Source organism: Macaca nemestrina, chromosome 1 (assembly GCF_043159975.1).
Source record: "Macaca nemestrina isolate mMacNem1 chromosome 1, mMacNem.hap1, whole genome shotgun sequence".
Taxonomy (NCBI): domain Eukaryota; kingdom Metazoa; phylum Chordata; class Mammalia; order Primates; family Cercopithecidae; genus Macaca; species Macaca nemestrina.
In genome coordinates, this window is record NC_092125.1 from 39,766,377 (window position 1) to 39,782,258 (window position 15,882).

Below are 15,882 nucleotides of genomic sequence, written 5' to 3' on the forward strand. Positions count from 1 at the left end.
TGCAGCAATACTGAACTTACCACAGCCCTCTCAATTTCTACTGGTCTTTCATACTTCTGTACCTCTGTACATGATATCAAAACTGCCTGCTTAGAATGCCCTCTCTCTCTACTTTGAGAGGCTGACAGTGAATTTTCACTTTTTCTTCAATATTCATCTTAAGAGAAAGTCCTTTGGAAATATTAAAGAGGAGGTCAGGTGAGGACAGAATCAGCTATACGTCTCTGTTGCATACCTATGTATAAAGGCACTGGTTGAAGCTATCAGAGTGGAATAATTTCCGGGATGGCATGCAATGAGAGACAGGCAGTGGGCCACATTAGAATGCAGAGGAAGAAAAAAACCAAGAAAACTAAGAGGAGCACAGACAGATGCAATCTTCCAGAAGCCAAGAAAAAGTAGAGTTTTAAACAGAATGAGGTAACAAAAACTGTCCTCTACAGCAGAGAAATGGAGTAAGATGATGATTTCAAAGCATTCATTAGCTTTGGTATTTAAAAGACTTTCACGTAATCTTAGAGCAGTTTCAGTGGAAGGTGGGATCAAAATCTGACTAAAGTGGATTAGCTGAAGAAGAAATGGAGTTGACAACTGTAGACTATACTTTTCTCTCCAGAGCTCGAAAGAAAAAGATAGAAAATAAGCCATTGGGTGGTGACTTGGGGGGTGGATGCTATAAAGGGATTTAAAAAAAAATAGGGAATATTAGTAAGCGCAGAGGACGTGGGAATGATGAAAGATACAGTTCTGAGATAAAGATCCCGAAAGAGGCTAAAAGGGATGAGATTAAGAGCACAAAGGAGGGGTAGGCCTTACACAGAAGGAAGAACATCTTGGTCTCTTAGAACACAGAAAAAGAGAAAAGGCTGGGTATGATTGTCACTCTTAGAACGCAGAAAAAGAGAAAAGGCTGGGTATGATTGTCAATCTCCAAAGTATTCCACAAGGCCTTATTAAAGTTTATCAAATGATCAAAAAGATTTCTATATACTTCACAATTTTACTTCTAGCCAATTTTGGGAAAGAGAAGCAAGGATTTAGTGAAATATATGAATATGGAAAATGACAGCTCCAAGTGACTACTTGGAAAGGAAATAGGAAAAGATAATGTGAGTTTCGCAATAATACCACAAGGTGCTGGAAGGAGGGGAGAATAATACACGTGCTCTTTGGAGCCAGACAAACCTGGGGGGAATGTTGTGCCTACCACATGCTAGCTCTGACCTTAAGCAAGTTACTTAACCTTCTCTCAGCCTGAGTTTCTTCTTCCAAAAGCAAGGTTAATAATGCTTGTCTCATGGGGTTGGAATGACAATTAGAGATAATATAAACAGTGCAAAACACTACTTTTTCTCATCTTTCCTTCCCTCACTTCCAGGACATATCACCCGAGACATTTGTTGATTATATTTGGGAGCTCTTCATTAAGGTGTGTGCTGGAGTTTTTAAAAGGTATATCCCACATATAGATAAAGATAGTTTACTTTAAAAAAGTGAAAATAGAAACACAAATAGGGTGAGGCAAGAAGAGGATGAAAAGCAGAACTCATTGCTTGTGACTGTAAAGGATAATAGCAGAAAATATTAGAAACACTGTTTAAAGAATAGTATTGATAACTATAAGACTGATGCAAAAGTAATTGTGCTTTTCACCACTAAAAGTAATGTATCCAGCACTTTGGGAGGCCGAGGTGGGCGGATCACGAGGTCAGGCGATCGAGACTGTCTTGGCTAACACAGTGAAACCGTCTCTAATAAAAATACAAAAAATTAGCCGGGCGTGGTGGCAGGCACCTGTAGTCTCAGCTACTCGGGATGCTGAGGCAGGAGAATGGCGTGAACTTGGGAGGTGGAGCTTGTAATGAGCCGAGATCGTGCCACTGCACTCCAGCCTGGGCGACAGAGTGAGATTCCATCTCAAAAAAAAAAAAAAAAAAAAAAAAAAAAAAGGAATGTATCATTCCAATGGACTAGTTTTTATTACATTTCACTTTTCTTATTTATTATGTGTCAGATATTGTGCTAGGAATTTTTAAAAATAAGTTCATACATGGTTCTCATAATGGCTCTGCAAGGAAGGTACCTTTATTCTCACCTATGTGATGAAGATACTGAGAGTTATGGATTGAATTTTGTCCCCCGAAAAGTGATATGTGAAAGTCCTAACCCTCAGTACCTGAGAATGTGGCCTTATTTGGAAATAGGGACATTGTAGGTACAGTAATTTGAGTTCATACTAGAATAGGGTAGGTTCCAAATGCAATGTGACTGGTGCCCTCATAAGAAGACAGTGAGACCCAGAACACCCTGTGAAGACAGAGCATTGGAGTGATGTTTCAGCAAGCCAAGGAACACCTGGGCCTCTAGAAGTTAGGAGATGGAACAGATCCTCCTATAGAGGCTTCAAGAGAGCACGACCCTACTGACACCAATTTTGGACTTCCGGCCTCCAGAACTGTAAGGCAATACATTTCTGTTGTTTTAAGCCACCCAGTTTTTGGTGCTTTGTCGCATCAGCCCTAGGAAACTAACACCGAGTCTTAAGGAATTTCTCACTTGTCCAGAATTGCCCAGCTAGTTTGGGATAGAGCCAATATTCAAACCCAGGGCTGCTTGGTCCCCAAATCCATGGTTTTTGTTTGTTTGTTTGTCTGTTTGAGACAGAGTCTCAGACTGTCTTCCCGGCTGGAGTGAAATAGCGCGATCTCGGCTCACTGCAACCTCCGCCTCCCAGGTTCAAGTGATTCTCCTGCCTCAGTCTCCTGAGTAGCTGGGATTACAGGCACACACCAACACATCCGGCTAATTTTTTGTATTTTTAGTAGAGATGGGGTTTCACAATGTTGGCCAGACTGGTCTCAAACTCCTGACCTGATCCACCCGACTTGGCCTCCCAAAGTGCTGGGATTACAGGCGTGAGCCACCGCGCCTGGCCTCCATAGTCTTTTGATAATGCTGGGGTGAGTCAATCTTTGATTCTATTTTACTGTGATAACATGATGTAAGATCAAATACTGACTCATATCAGAAAAGTGATTCCTTCTCTTCTAGTCTTTTTAATATTCTGTGAACAGTATATATTTCTTTTGTTGGAAAAATTACTGTACACTACTATAGACTTCATAAACACTGTACACTTAGGTTTCACTAAATTTATGAAAAAATATTTTTCTTTCTTCAATAACCTTAGCTTACCATAATGTTTTTACGTTATAAACTTGAAAAAATTGACTCTTTTGTAATAACTTTAAAAGGTAAATACATTGTACAGATATACAAAACTCTTTTCTTTCTCATCTTTATTCTATAAGCTTTTTATATCTTAACTTTTTAATTTTTAAACTATTTTGTTAAAAACAGACACAAGCACACACATTAGCCTAAGTTTACACAGAGTCGGGATCATCAACGTCACTGTCTTCCACCTCCACATCTGGCCCCATTGGAAGGTCTTCAGGGGCAATAACACACCCGGAGCTGTCATCTCCTATGATGACAATGCTATCTTCTGGAATACCTCCTGAAAGGCCTGCCTGAGGCTGACAGTTAGCTTTTTTTAATAAGTAGAAGGAATGCACTCTAAAATAATGATAAAAAGTATAATACAGTAAATACATGAACCAGTAACAGTCGTTTATTATCGTTTATTATTTTAAAATCGTTTATTATTATAAAGTATTATGTATTGCACATAATTATGTGTGCTATCTTTTTATATGACTGGCAGCATGGTAGGTTTGTTTACACCAGCATCACAACAAACATGTGAGTAATACATTGCGCTACAATGTTACAGTGGCTTTGATACTAGGTGATGAGAATTTTTCAGCTCCATTATAATCTTATGGGGCCAATGTCATATGTGTAGTCCATCGGTGATCAAAATGTCATTATGGGACACATGACTGTAAATCTACATCTTGAGCACTGGCCTTTCTGACAGCTTTTTTTAGTTTTGAGGATCAAATCCTTAGGGCCATTCATTCCTTGGATCATTCAGCAAATAATCAAATAGGTAATTTGCCGTACAATCTAAGCAAAAGAAAACCTAAAGATGTCCATTTCTTCAAGGAATCTCTAATCTGGAACAGCAATAAATTCTCTACACAAAAGAGAATCACTCAAGGCAGTAACAGCTCTGAAAGCGGTAAAAATATGGAGGAAAGAGAGCGATAATTTTTATGGTCACCATTGACCTTGCTGATACAGAAATAAGTCATCTTTACTCTTCATTCTCTTTAATTCTCACCTACCCTGCCACCTCATCAAGAGTTGTTACTTCTATGTGCAAAACATCTTTCAAATCCACTCCTCTTCATCCTCACTGCCCCCATCCTAGTCCACATCAATGCCAGTCTTCTGATTTTCCTGTCTCTACTCTGATCTTTTCCCAGTGCACTCTGCAGAGTGACCTTTATGAAATGTAGACCTGATCATGCCACGGTCCCGCTTTAAAAGCCTAAAGTGTGAACCTCTGGAGTCTTCTAGAATCTGACTTCCATTCTCTGTCCAGCTTTATTTCTTGCTAGACTACTTTATGCTCCAGCCATACTGGTCAAAAATTGTTTTAGTTTCCGGAACCTATGGTGATCCTCTCACCGAGGCCTGTTATTTTCTCTTACTGGAACTCTGTCCCCTCCCCTGGGTACCCTCCCGCCTCTGGTCTAGCGAATTCCCTCCTTCTTCCTGTCTCAGTTCCTCCAAGAAACCTCACCTAACCCGTCAGGTCAGGGTACTTTCCTTACCTAACACCCACTCCCTGGTTTACTTCTCTTTGGCTGGACTGAAGTTGGGCAGGGCAGGGGCTAGTCTGCCTTCTCCTGGGCCAGACCCTCCCGCCCAGCACCACAGGAACTACAGATACTACGTGCATTCAGGCTGCGCAGGCCCGCAGGTTCCTCTTCTGGAGCTCACTTTCCTCTGGGGAGGACTGGAGGGGGAGCTTGTCCGCTGGGGATTGGGCTCAAAGCTGGCGCGGGGATATGGAGCAAAACTTAGAGGAGATACGAAGCCTGGTTGGCCAGGAGGCTTATCTGTCAGGGCACGGGGCGGTGCCTGTGGGGCCGTACCTTTGATTACCGCAAATGGGCGGGGCAAGATTTACCGCCGCAGCCGGTCAGTGAAGAGCGCTGAGCAGGGCCCGCCTTGCGGGCCTCCAGGACCCGGCTGGCGCAGCCGGTGGGAAGTCCGGTGGTCTGCGGGGGAGGCGAGGCGGGGCGGGGTGGACGGAGGGCACCCCACCCCCGAGAGCCGGGGCGGCCCCTGGAGAGCGGAGCAGGCAGCGCCCTCTGCCCGCTGGGTGGGTCAGGCACCGCCCCCTTGTGGTCTCCGCCGGCGGGCAGCCCTTTGGAGCACGCGGGAACTGGATGCCTGCCCGAGGAGGGAGGATCCAGGAGACCACTCCGTGGGAGATCCGCGGAGTCTGGGACCGGGCAGTTGGCCCACGTTATAAGGAGGCCTGCGCTGCTTCTACCTCAAAATCTTTAGGGTGTTTGTTAATTCCCCGCCCCCCAACCTGGTGACGCTCCAGGTAGTTACTGGCAGGTACCCCATAGGCTGTTCGTTCACTGGGAAGCAGAATTGGTGGAGTCAGTGCGGGGACATGAGGAAAGATCCATAAGCAGAGAGAATAAAGCCTTTGCACTTACATTTTACTTCTCTTATTCCTCACCTCTACCACCTTTCCCCTTGACCCCCAACTGGGCTGCAGGTCACATCATCTTGTCCTTGATATATTCAGATAATAGAAGCCCCTCAAACAACTTAGAAGTAGTCCCCGCATGTCACCAAATAATAGACCACAGCTGGCATGTGAATGCTACCAGTTAGCGATGTGTAGTAGTTTGTAATTTCCTCATGAATACTTCAAACTAGAGATTTCTAAATTATTACTAAATTTTAGTATTAATCTAAATATTGTTAATAGATTTTTCTATTATTACTAAATGCATAGTCTTTGGAGCAGAAGTTGTGGGAAAAGATTTGGATACATACCTGACAAGTTACCCAGTATTTTACTTTCTTTGAAGCAATTAAATAGGTCTGTGTCTTGTCGTGAATAATTAATTTACTTAGGTTGCTGTTTAAAATGCTTTTCAATTTTCAAAACACATCTGTGAGGAGAGGTCTCCACATCTTCAGTCGAAAACTGGAAGAAGCAAAAGGAATAGTTTCTCTTTGAAAAAAGCACACCTAACTAAAATAATAATAAAAAATATGCAGGAGGATAGAAACCCAACAGCTTTCTTCATAGGGTTTGAAACCATAACTGAAGGAAAGGCTATCTGCCATCTCCACTTTGTCCGCCTCTTCAGTCATCTCTCATTATTCAACTTACCTTCTAGTCAGGTCAAATAACAGTTTCTCCAGACTCGTATTGCTTTCTTATTTCTCTTTGTCTTTGTACATAATACCCCTTTACCTTCCTAATGCTTATTTTACCTTCGAAATTCAGTCAATGTATCAACTCTCCTAGAAAGTTCCAGTATCTTTCCTCGAAGTACAGGTCTTTCCACTATACTGCCATCAAGTTCTGGGATGCTTCTCCTTGGTGGCACGTTTAATACTGTGATGTAATTCTCTGTTTACTTCTTCCTGTATCAAGTTGTTAGGGTAATGCCTTTATCTCAATATTCTGTAAATGTAGCATGGATGGATTGATGATGGACAGACAGGTGGGCGAGGGAATCACTACAAGGATGGATATATATGTGGGAGAAAAGGGATTGACAAATGTATAGATAGATGTTTTAAGGTTGGGTAGGTGAGTGGATGGAACTAAAGCTTGGAGAGTAAATCTTGATGAAGACTTGTTGAGAAACAAGAAGATCTTGATATGATGAGCTCAAGGAGGTTGATGGAAAGGGGTGGGGGATAGTTAAGGATGGGTCATTGAAATTATTTCTTTTGGAAAAATATTGAGAAAACATGTACTAAAGTTAATAAATGCTACTTTGTGAGGAAAATATATTAGTTTGATATTCTTAGTATTTAAAGTGTAAAATACTAACATTTCCCTCTCCTATTTAGTCTCCATTTCTTTCTTAATCTCTAGTGTAAATATTATTTAAAAGTTAATTATTATAGGAAACATCTGGATATTCTCGTCAGTGTGATTATTGTTAAAAGTTGTCGGTGGGGTGCGATGGCTCACGCTTGTAATCCCGGCACTTTGGGAGGCCGAGGCAGGTGGATCACGAGGTCAGGGGATCGAGACCATCCTGGCCAACATGGTGAAACCCCGTCTCTACTAAAAATACAAAAATTAGCCGGGTGTGGTGGTGTGCACCTGTAGTCCCAGCTACTCAAGAAGCTGAGGCAGGAGAATTGCTTGAACCTGGGAGGCGGAGGTTGCAGTGAGCCAAGATCGCACCACTGTACTCCAGTCTGGGCGACAGAGCAAGACTCCGTCTCAAAAAAAAAAAAAAGTTGTCTATAGTATTTTATTGTTGTTGCCTAAACTAATTGACTTCTGTGCTTTTGGTCCTTTGAAACACTATTTTAATAGTTACACTTTTTTCTATAATAATACTTTACATGTGTTAAAAGAAAAACTTTAGACGAATTAAATTTACCAGTTTATTTGAGCAAAGAATGACTCAGGAATCATGCATCACTGAGAACCAAAAGTTCAGAGTGCTGCACAGTGTGAGCAATGGACTTTTACAGGCCCAACACAGAAGCAGAGGAGAGGAATCACCTGATTGGTTGGGCATGGGGGCTGATGCCTATAATCCCAGCAACTCGATAGAGTTACTAGGGAGGATTGCTTGAGCCCAGGAGTTTGAGGCTGCAGTGAGCTATGATCACACCACTGCACTCCAGCCTGGGCAACAAAGCAACCCTGCTGCCCCCACCCTGACCCCATCTGCTGTACTTACTGTCAATAAGCTTGCTTTGGGTTTATGAGATCCAATAAATATGGATTCATATCAAACTGTTTGTCTCACCTTATTCATCAGTTGACACTTGTCAAAGGCATATCCCGGGCACTGTTCTGAACATGTGAGGACAAGAGCTTCAAAATGCTAAAGGCTCACAATATCAGAGCAAGATGCTATTGGGAATTAGAGAGACCAGCACGTTGCTAACAAGAAAACCTGTGTATGTGATTGCAGAATTCTACAGGTGGTCTTAAATGAGTTTTCTCATGGGCCATATTCATATTCTGTTATTTATTCAGCTTCATATTTTTTCTCTAGCAAGGTATCATCAAGAGTTTGCAGGAGGACATTGCTACTCTTGCTGAAATTCTGTCAGCAGAACAAAGGTTATATATTATCATGCCGCTTCTCCTTCCAATAACAAATGACCTTAAAAATAGCATGGCCTGAGATCTATGCCAAGAAAATATCCACATTATATTTGTAATTCACACTGTTCTGAAGTTGAATTTGTGATTATTACATTGAGACTATATTAAAATAATTCCCTAGTTGTATTTATTATACTCATGAGATTTGGTGATTTATTATTAAACCTCTTATTGTTAATTATGTTTATTGCCCCAGTCTTCTCTGAAGGAAACTTGGGAATTGTCTTTCTTATCCCTAATTAGGAAATTACAAAACGCTCTTCTAAGCACATGGGAATTGTTTTCTCTTGCTCCATGAGACTGACCCACCAGGTTTATTAAACAAAAACCTCTTTGATAACAGATAAAAATTTTAACTTTACTATTAAAATATATAAGGATATTCTATTAAATAGCAGATCAGCTTCACCCCTTTTAGTTCCTCATTTTACATTTTTGAGGGAAGAAGGGTTTTTTCCTCTTGTTGAAAACATACTTTAAAAAAAATAATAAAATTGCCAAGTTATAAATGCTGTATTAGTTTGCTAGGGCTATAATAAGAAAGTGCTATAAGCTGGATGACTTAATAAAAATTTCACCTCTCAGTTCTGGAGGCTAGAAGTCTGAGATCAAGGTGTCTTAAAAGTTGGTTCCTTTTAAGGACTGTGAGGGGGAGTCTGTTCCAGCCCTCTCCCCTTGGCTTTGTTAATGGCCATCTTCTCCCTATGTCTCTCCACTTTGTAGTCCTTCTATTCATGTCTTTCTCTGTGCCCAAATTTATGCAATGGACTGAATGTGTCCACCCTAAAATGCATATGTTGAAATCCTAATCCTAGTTGGATAATACTTGAAGGTGGGGCGTGTGGGAGGTGATTGAAATTCGTGCCTTTTATAAGAAGAGTTCCAAGAACTGCTAGCTCTCCTTCTGCCATGTCATGATCCAGTTAGAAGTCAGCAGTAGTCTGCAACCTGGAAGAGGACCTTCACCAGACCCTGACTCTGCTGGTGCCCTAATCTTAGACTTCCAAGCCTTCAGAATTGTGAGAAATAAATTTCTGTTGTTTATAAGGCACCCAGTTTATGGTACTTTGTTGGAACAGCCAACTGAATAAGACAATTTACATGAATAGACTTATGGTTCTGTGACTTGGTTTCTTCACTCAACATTTTCTAAACCTGTACTTACAGCTTTGCTTCATTCATCTTAACTGCTATTTAACATCCCATTATATTAATAAAACACAATTGATTTACGTATTCTTTTACTGATGAATATTTAAAATGTTTCCAAAGTTTTGCCATTACAAATTATGCTGCAATTAATATTCTTACATATATTTATAATCTCCTCATGTACACTTAAATTTCTTAAGGGGAGTGGTCTCCTGCTTTGCTGATTGTGTTGCCTCACCAATGAAAAAGCTTAACTGCTTATCCTCAATATGTCTCTATTTATAAATTATATAAATGTCCTATTGTATTAACATGTAATATCCATTATAAAATGTAAATTTTTTCTTAAAAGACAAATACAAAGTTCTACTATTTTCTTCCCATATCCCATTTGAATTGCTAAGGTATAAGGTATAGATATATTGATCATTATTGGTATTACTATCATGTCATCATCATATTATATTAATAGTATATCAATATAATATTAAACATCATTACTCTCCAAGAACTGTACCAATAATTTGCATTCCTTTTATCAGAGTATGAAAATTTCCATTTCTCCACATCCTTACCAACACTTGATATAAATATGTACTTTTAACATTTTATTCTGAAAAAAATTTCATACTAGCAGAAAAGGTGTTAGAATAATACAATGACATCTTGTATAACCTCCACCTAGATTCACCAATTAATAACAGTTCGCTGCACTTGCTTTTTTTCTGTTTGTCTATCTCCCTCTCTTCTTTCCTCCCTTCCCTCGGCTGTAGAAAATGTCAGGCTCCTGTCACACAACCAGGAAAATTTAAGCATGCAGACACATTGTAGGGTAAATAGGGCAGGGTTTATTGGGTGAAAAGGAAAAAAGGCAAGAGGAACTCTCAGCAAAGTGAGAGAGAGTCCTGCTAGCAGGCCCCCTACCTTACAGATTGAATCCCAGGCCACCACACAGGAAATGAAGAGACCAGGCTCCTCCCCATGCAGGGATTTCCCCTGGCTCCATGCCCTTCCCCCAGAGCACAGGTGGCCATCATTCAGAGAATCAGTCAGGAAAGGGCAGGCTTTTTCTGGGACTAACAGTCCAGTTTTTCAGCCTTCAGGCTGTTGCAGGCTTGAAGGTGGGCTTTCACCAGGGACCCTTGGCTGTATCCTGTCTCTATCATTCCCCCTCCTAAAGCAGTACATCTGTCTGCTGTTAGGATAAGGATAAGGATAAGGATAAGGATAAGGATAAGGATAAGGATAAGGATAAGGATAAGGATAAGGACAAGGACGGTTAAGACTATCTTAACTGCCTCCTGCTGACAGGGGGTGCTGTTTTGGGAAAACGGCAGTCAGATCTCCCTCAGAGGCCTATCTAACAGTTTCTGGCAAAAGAGGCCATCATCGGAAGCTCTGGACGCATAACCTTTTAGAGTTTGATGGCCTGAGGCGAGAAGAAACAAATTGGGTTGTTAGAAAATAGGTATTAAAACGAAACAAGGTGAAGTAAGGACAGCTCAAAAATTCTAAGGCGTTTTACCAGTTTGCACTGGGAGAAGGAGGCCAAAAGCCCAACTGGAAAAAAACTTTTACCCTTGTGTCAGCATGTCAGGCTTCTGGGTTCCCTTCCCCTGAGCCCAATCCTATGCCAACAAGTTTAAGATTTGGGAAATTAACTTTTTCCAGTTTGGAGGATGCATCCAAGGGGAGTTTCCTGTAGTACGAAGACACAATTACCTATCAGTGAAGAGAGGACAGAGGAGGAAAAAGGAAAAAACAAGGCATTTTTTTCAGAGGAGTCCCAGGGGTTCTGGATGCATTTGAAAGGGATACAGACTGAAGATAAATGACTACTCATCTGGAAAGAGGGGAGCAGGTGTCCCTGCTTCCTTTATTTCCCTGGAAAATATTCAGGGTACATGAGGGAAAGAAAGTGGGGCATTGCTCTTTGTCTCTTCCGTCCTTGTATCCCCAAGTCCCAGTGACCATGACAGGGTACCACCCATGAGTGTCAAAGCGGCTTTCACCCATGTTATCAGGGGGACCTGGAGGTTGTGGAAGTATCTGCTCTTACCTACATATGCCCTATCTACCCTACTGTCAGTAGCCTTTGAATTCCTTAGACCTCACTTATGTCATGGATACTAGCATGACTTTTATCCATGAAACCAGAAGCTTGGCTTAATCAGCAGGAATTAGTCATGTTCACCTGTGCTGTGCCTTTTAATTTCTGCTATTGTCTGCCTCTGTATCCCTCAGATCCAGTTTTCTTTCCTAGGGCTTTTACCTGAGCTTGGAATTGAGTGGGTCTCTGGGGTATTGCATGGATTCCTTATCATAAGCCAAATGCTACAGTGAAGCTGTGGGATTGAGTCCTCCTCCAACAAGGGAGAGAAAAGGACATCCAGATAATTGGTGGCTAAAGATATGCTTGCTAAGGTTTGGAATGCATGGGTGTTGGCTTTGGTTAGCTCCCTTGGTCTTATTTTCCCAAAAATGAAACCTCTGGGTTATGGGCACCCTATTTATTCCCATCACCTGGCAGGAATTGCAGGATAATTGCTCAGAACTAGAATATTGATCCAGATTTTTATATCACCCATCCCTCTTATTCCTTCTGAGCTGCAGCCAGAGATCACTGGTTGGTTTATAGGAATAAGCAGAGTTAGTTTAAAATCTAGGCAAAAATTTAAAAACAACTAATGAGTCTAGAATATAATGATAAATGTATAAGTTTTGAAATATAATTTATCTTTCTTTAGTCCTCATTTATTTTAAAAACAAATCATGATAGGACTGCATTATTTACGAAATAGATGTTAGTCTTATACTTGACCTGATTATTTGCATAAAGTGCAACAAGAATAATTATTTCTACATAGACCTTTTAGGTTGGCTTTGGTGGAACTATTCCACAAGGAATCTCTGGTAAGACCTTTTAAAGCTGAGCCCAGCCATGATTTTGTATCCTCAAATACCTGTGAGGGGGTAAACTCCACTCCTTCTGAGGTTCCAAGAGCATGTGGTTCCTGGGCTTGTTGGAAAGTGACATTCTTTACTCACTGCAGGTCAGGAACCCTGTATGGAGACTGTGTAGACAAGGGTATAAGACCTAGTTTTATCAGCTCAACAAGTAAGCTTGACTCTTTAAAGGGAAACATTCCCTTCTAGTCAAAGCTTTGATAAAAACAACCAGTTTCTCTAATTGTGTCCTGTTGCAAAAGAAAATGGATTCTTATTGCACTAGATGCAAACAACTATATTGCCATAAGTTAAGAATACTCACAGATAGTTTCCAAATTCCAGAGGAACCAAGCAGAGAGAAACAAACATGCTCCAAATTTTATTCATACTTTTCTCAATTATTAAAGGCCATAAATAGTTCAAAATAAGTTTCCATAACTCTGAAAAACAAAACAAGGATTAACAATGCTCCAAGCAAAAGTCAGAAAGATTACTGAAGTTTTCTATTAGTTCAGTCCCCTCAGTTAGTCTTCTTTTGCTTTAGATTCATGAGCATTTCAGCTCTTCATGAGTCCTGATGGAAATAACTATATTGTCATAAGTTAAGAATACTCACAGTTTCCAAATTCTAGAGGAACCAGGCAGAAAGAAACAAACATGCTCCAAATTGTGTTAATGCCTTTCTCAATTATTAAAGGCCATAAATAGTTTTTCCTTTATTTCAATGTTATAATCTCCAAAGTTCTCAGAAACCTGTATTTGAGTGTACCTGGCAGAGTCCTGTAGCTTATTATAAACCATCTTTTGAAAAGGCTCAAAGCAAGACAACACTTTTCTGAATAACAAAATGTCCAGGGTAGTTACAGTCAGAAACACAGTTGACAAAGAAGGTTGGTTATCTCTGGGGTTTACAATAACTTAATATATTAACAACCTTAATGAGGATTAAGAATATATACTTTAGACATTAGAATTTTAGAAATCCCATACAATGTTGGAATATATGTTAATATTATTCACTAAAATATAACCTAAAGAAGATTGAACATCATTTTGGCAATCCCATGTACCTAAACATGTTAACTAATCCCATTAACCTCCATTTTGAGTATTCCAGGGACCCTCTGTAGCATCCAAAAGCCAGGCATCAGGAAAGACAATTTTGAAACTGAAGTTTGATTTGGGGAAGCTGATTAAATATGTGAGAGGTTTAAAACACTTGATGTTATGAAACAGAATTCCAGATTACCATAATTTATTTAATTTGCCAAATGACTCAAAAATTTAAAAAAGCAAAAACCTTTTACAACCATTTACAAATTTTGCTACAGAGCAGGTTAGTGCCTTAACAGTACCTTGTGCTTTTATTTCAATGCTCAATTTACAGAAAAAACATATAATAACCTTTAAATTTAGTTACATGTTCACATGCAGAATTTCTTTTGCAAGATGAATTTTTACAGTCCTTCCACAGCTTGTTTGAACTTTGAGCTTTATCTTATCTAATTCAAAACAATCCTTTAACCCTAAGCAAGAATTTACATTTCCACATCTTCTTATAATCTTTTATTAAAAACACATTTTACTGCTCTTACATACGTTGCATGTAAATCTATTTCCAGTAGTTTCTATTACATGCTATAATAATAATTCCTAGCAATTTTTAACTTTAATGTAAAACCTGGTAAGTTGTATTAATTATGTACTAAGTAAAGCCAAGGTTTGACTCCTTCCAGCATAATTAAGCGTGTGGTTGGTTCTGTATGTCTCCAGGCCTTACCAATTGTGAGGCAGGAAGTTGAGCAGTTCTCAAAAACCAAGAAAGCAGTTTATAACCCCAAAACATTTAGCAAACCTAGTATCTGACCTGCACAATCTACTTCACCTATTTACATTTTGGCAACATCTGCACTTTACCGATAATCTTTAAGGCTGTTTTTACTTTTCAAAGATTAAAATCATGTGAACTGAAGGGTATCACAGCTTTTATATTCCCTTTAAAAATTTTTTTGATCCAAGCACTTATCCTCAAGTCAATTAATTAGAGTTTTTTTTTTTTTTTTTAATAGACATCACACTCACAACACATATGTAACTACACAGACAGGCAGAAGAAAATCCGGCAGCCATAAGAGTTTTCCTTTGCCAATCTCCTAACTGGAATATTGGTTTCTCATGTGTGCATTAAGAGTGGCAAGACAAAATGGAGAAAAAGAATTAATTTGGCTGAGAAAAAAAAATTTCTCCAGCAAAACAAGGTCTACGAAAATAAATAAAGGCCTTTTAAATATACCTATAACTTGGATATCCAGTTTTAAATAAGCTGAACATGCTCTAAGAAAATCTTTTTGACTTCCTTATTATCCTACTTTAGTCTCGCCAAGCTGCCAATATTTCTGGCTTTCAAACTTTACTAACGGTAACCTCATAGGTGACACCAACAAGTCTTAATTAAGGTTATAATTTAACTGCAAGTGTAAAGGTATTTTCAAAGGGGGTAAGCAGTTCTTACAAAATTTAGAACATTTAGAGGTTACCTTTAATGTAAATGGCAATCAGTAAATGGCAAAAACCACGCAGCTTTCAACCCGAAAGTATTCATTCCCTAAGCCAGGATTGAATTAGCTGCCTTGTAAAGTGGCAGAGGCTAAACAAAATATCGCCACATGGTTACAGGTCATGCTCCCAGGCACATGAAAAAAGATGGAGGCCTACAGCAAAATTTGCTACTGACCATACAGAAAATCATGCAAAGCACACCAGATTGGCTACAGCTTAAGACCAACCTCACAAATCTTTTTACATAATTAAAACTTTTCAGAGTGGCCAGGCACAATGGCTCACACCTGTAGTTCCAGCACTTTGGGAGGCTGAGGCGGGTTGATCACCTGAGGTCAGGAGTTCGAGACCAGCCAGGCCAGCATGATGAAATCTGGTCTCTACTAAAAATACAAAAATTAGCCAGGCATGGTGGTGTATGGCTGTAATTCCACCTACTTGGGAGGTTGAGGCAGGAGAATCTTTTGAACCTCACTGCGGAGGTTGCAGTGAGCTGATGGCACCACTGCACGCCAGCCTGGGTGTCAGAACTAGACTCCATCTCAAAAAAAAAAAAAAAAAACTTTGCAGAGAATATAAACAGTGATCCTTATCATTCCTGGCCTAGTAAAACATCTAAAAGCAAAAAACAAAAACAAAAAACAAAACAAAACAAAAAAGCTCCTTAAAAGTTACCGGCTGTCAGGGTAGAGAAAAGGAAATAAGTTTAAAGTGCAGGGTTGGAAAGACACCTGGGGAAAGAACCTCTTACTCTTATGCAAATAGTTTCTTTCCCCTGGGTTTGGACTGAGTCTGGCCAGCCAGTCCTTTGGGGCTGCCTTGGGGCCTGGGCAGCTGTTGTGGCTCATTCCCATTCTGTGTGACCTCACCTTACACACATGCTGCAGACACAGCCATGCACCCCCCTG

General features: G+C 40.0%; 2 long non-coding RNA genes across 8 annotated transcripts in view; one reads left to right on the forward strand and one right to left on the reverse strand.

Annotated features, from left to right (window-relative positions):
• LOC105484542 (uncharacterized) overlaps positions 1-5,208 on the reverse strand; it is a 30,458-nt gene extending 25,250 nt beyond the window's left edge. Inside the window, exon 1 of the long non-coding RNA XR_989038.2 lies at positions 5,070-5,208. This is a non-coding gene — a long non-coding RNA (uncharacterized lncRNA). The remainder of the gene's footprint in view (positions 1-5,069) is intronic.
• The window catches only part of LOC139357825 (uncharacterized), a 119,531-nt gene that overhangs the window by 55,653 nt on the left and 47,996 nt on the right, over positions 1-15,882 (forward strand). For 4 of the 7 annotated variants that reach the window (XR_011611665.1, XR_011611680.1, XR_011611666.1 and 1 more), the window contains one exon: positions 1,379-1,429. The exons of the other annotated variants lie outside the window; for them this stretch is intronic. This is a non-coding gene — a long non-coding RNA (uncharacterized lncRNA). The remainder of the gene's footprint in view (positions 1-1,378; positions 1,430-15,882) is intronic. 7 annotated transcript variants of the gene reach the window in all.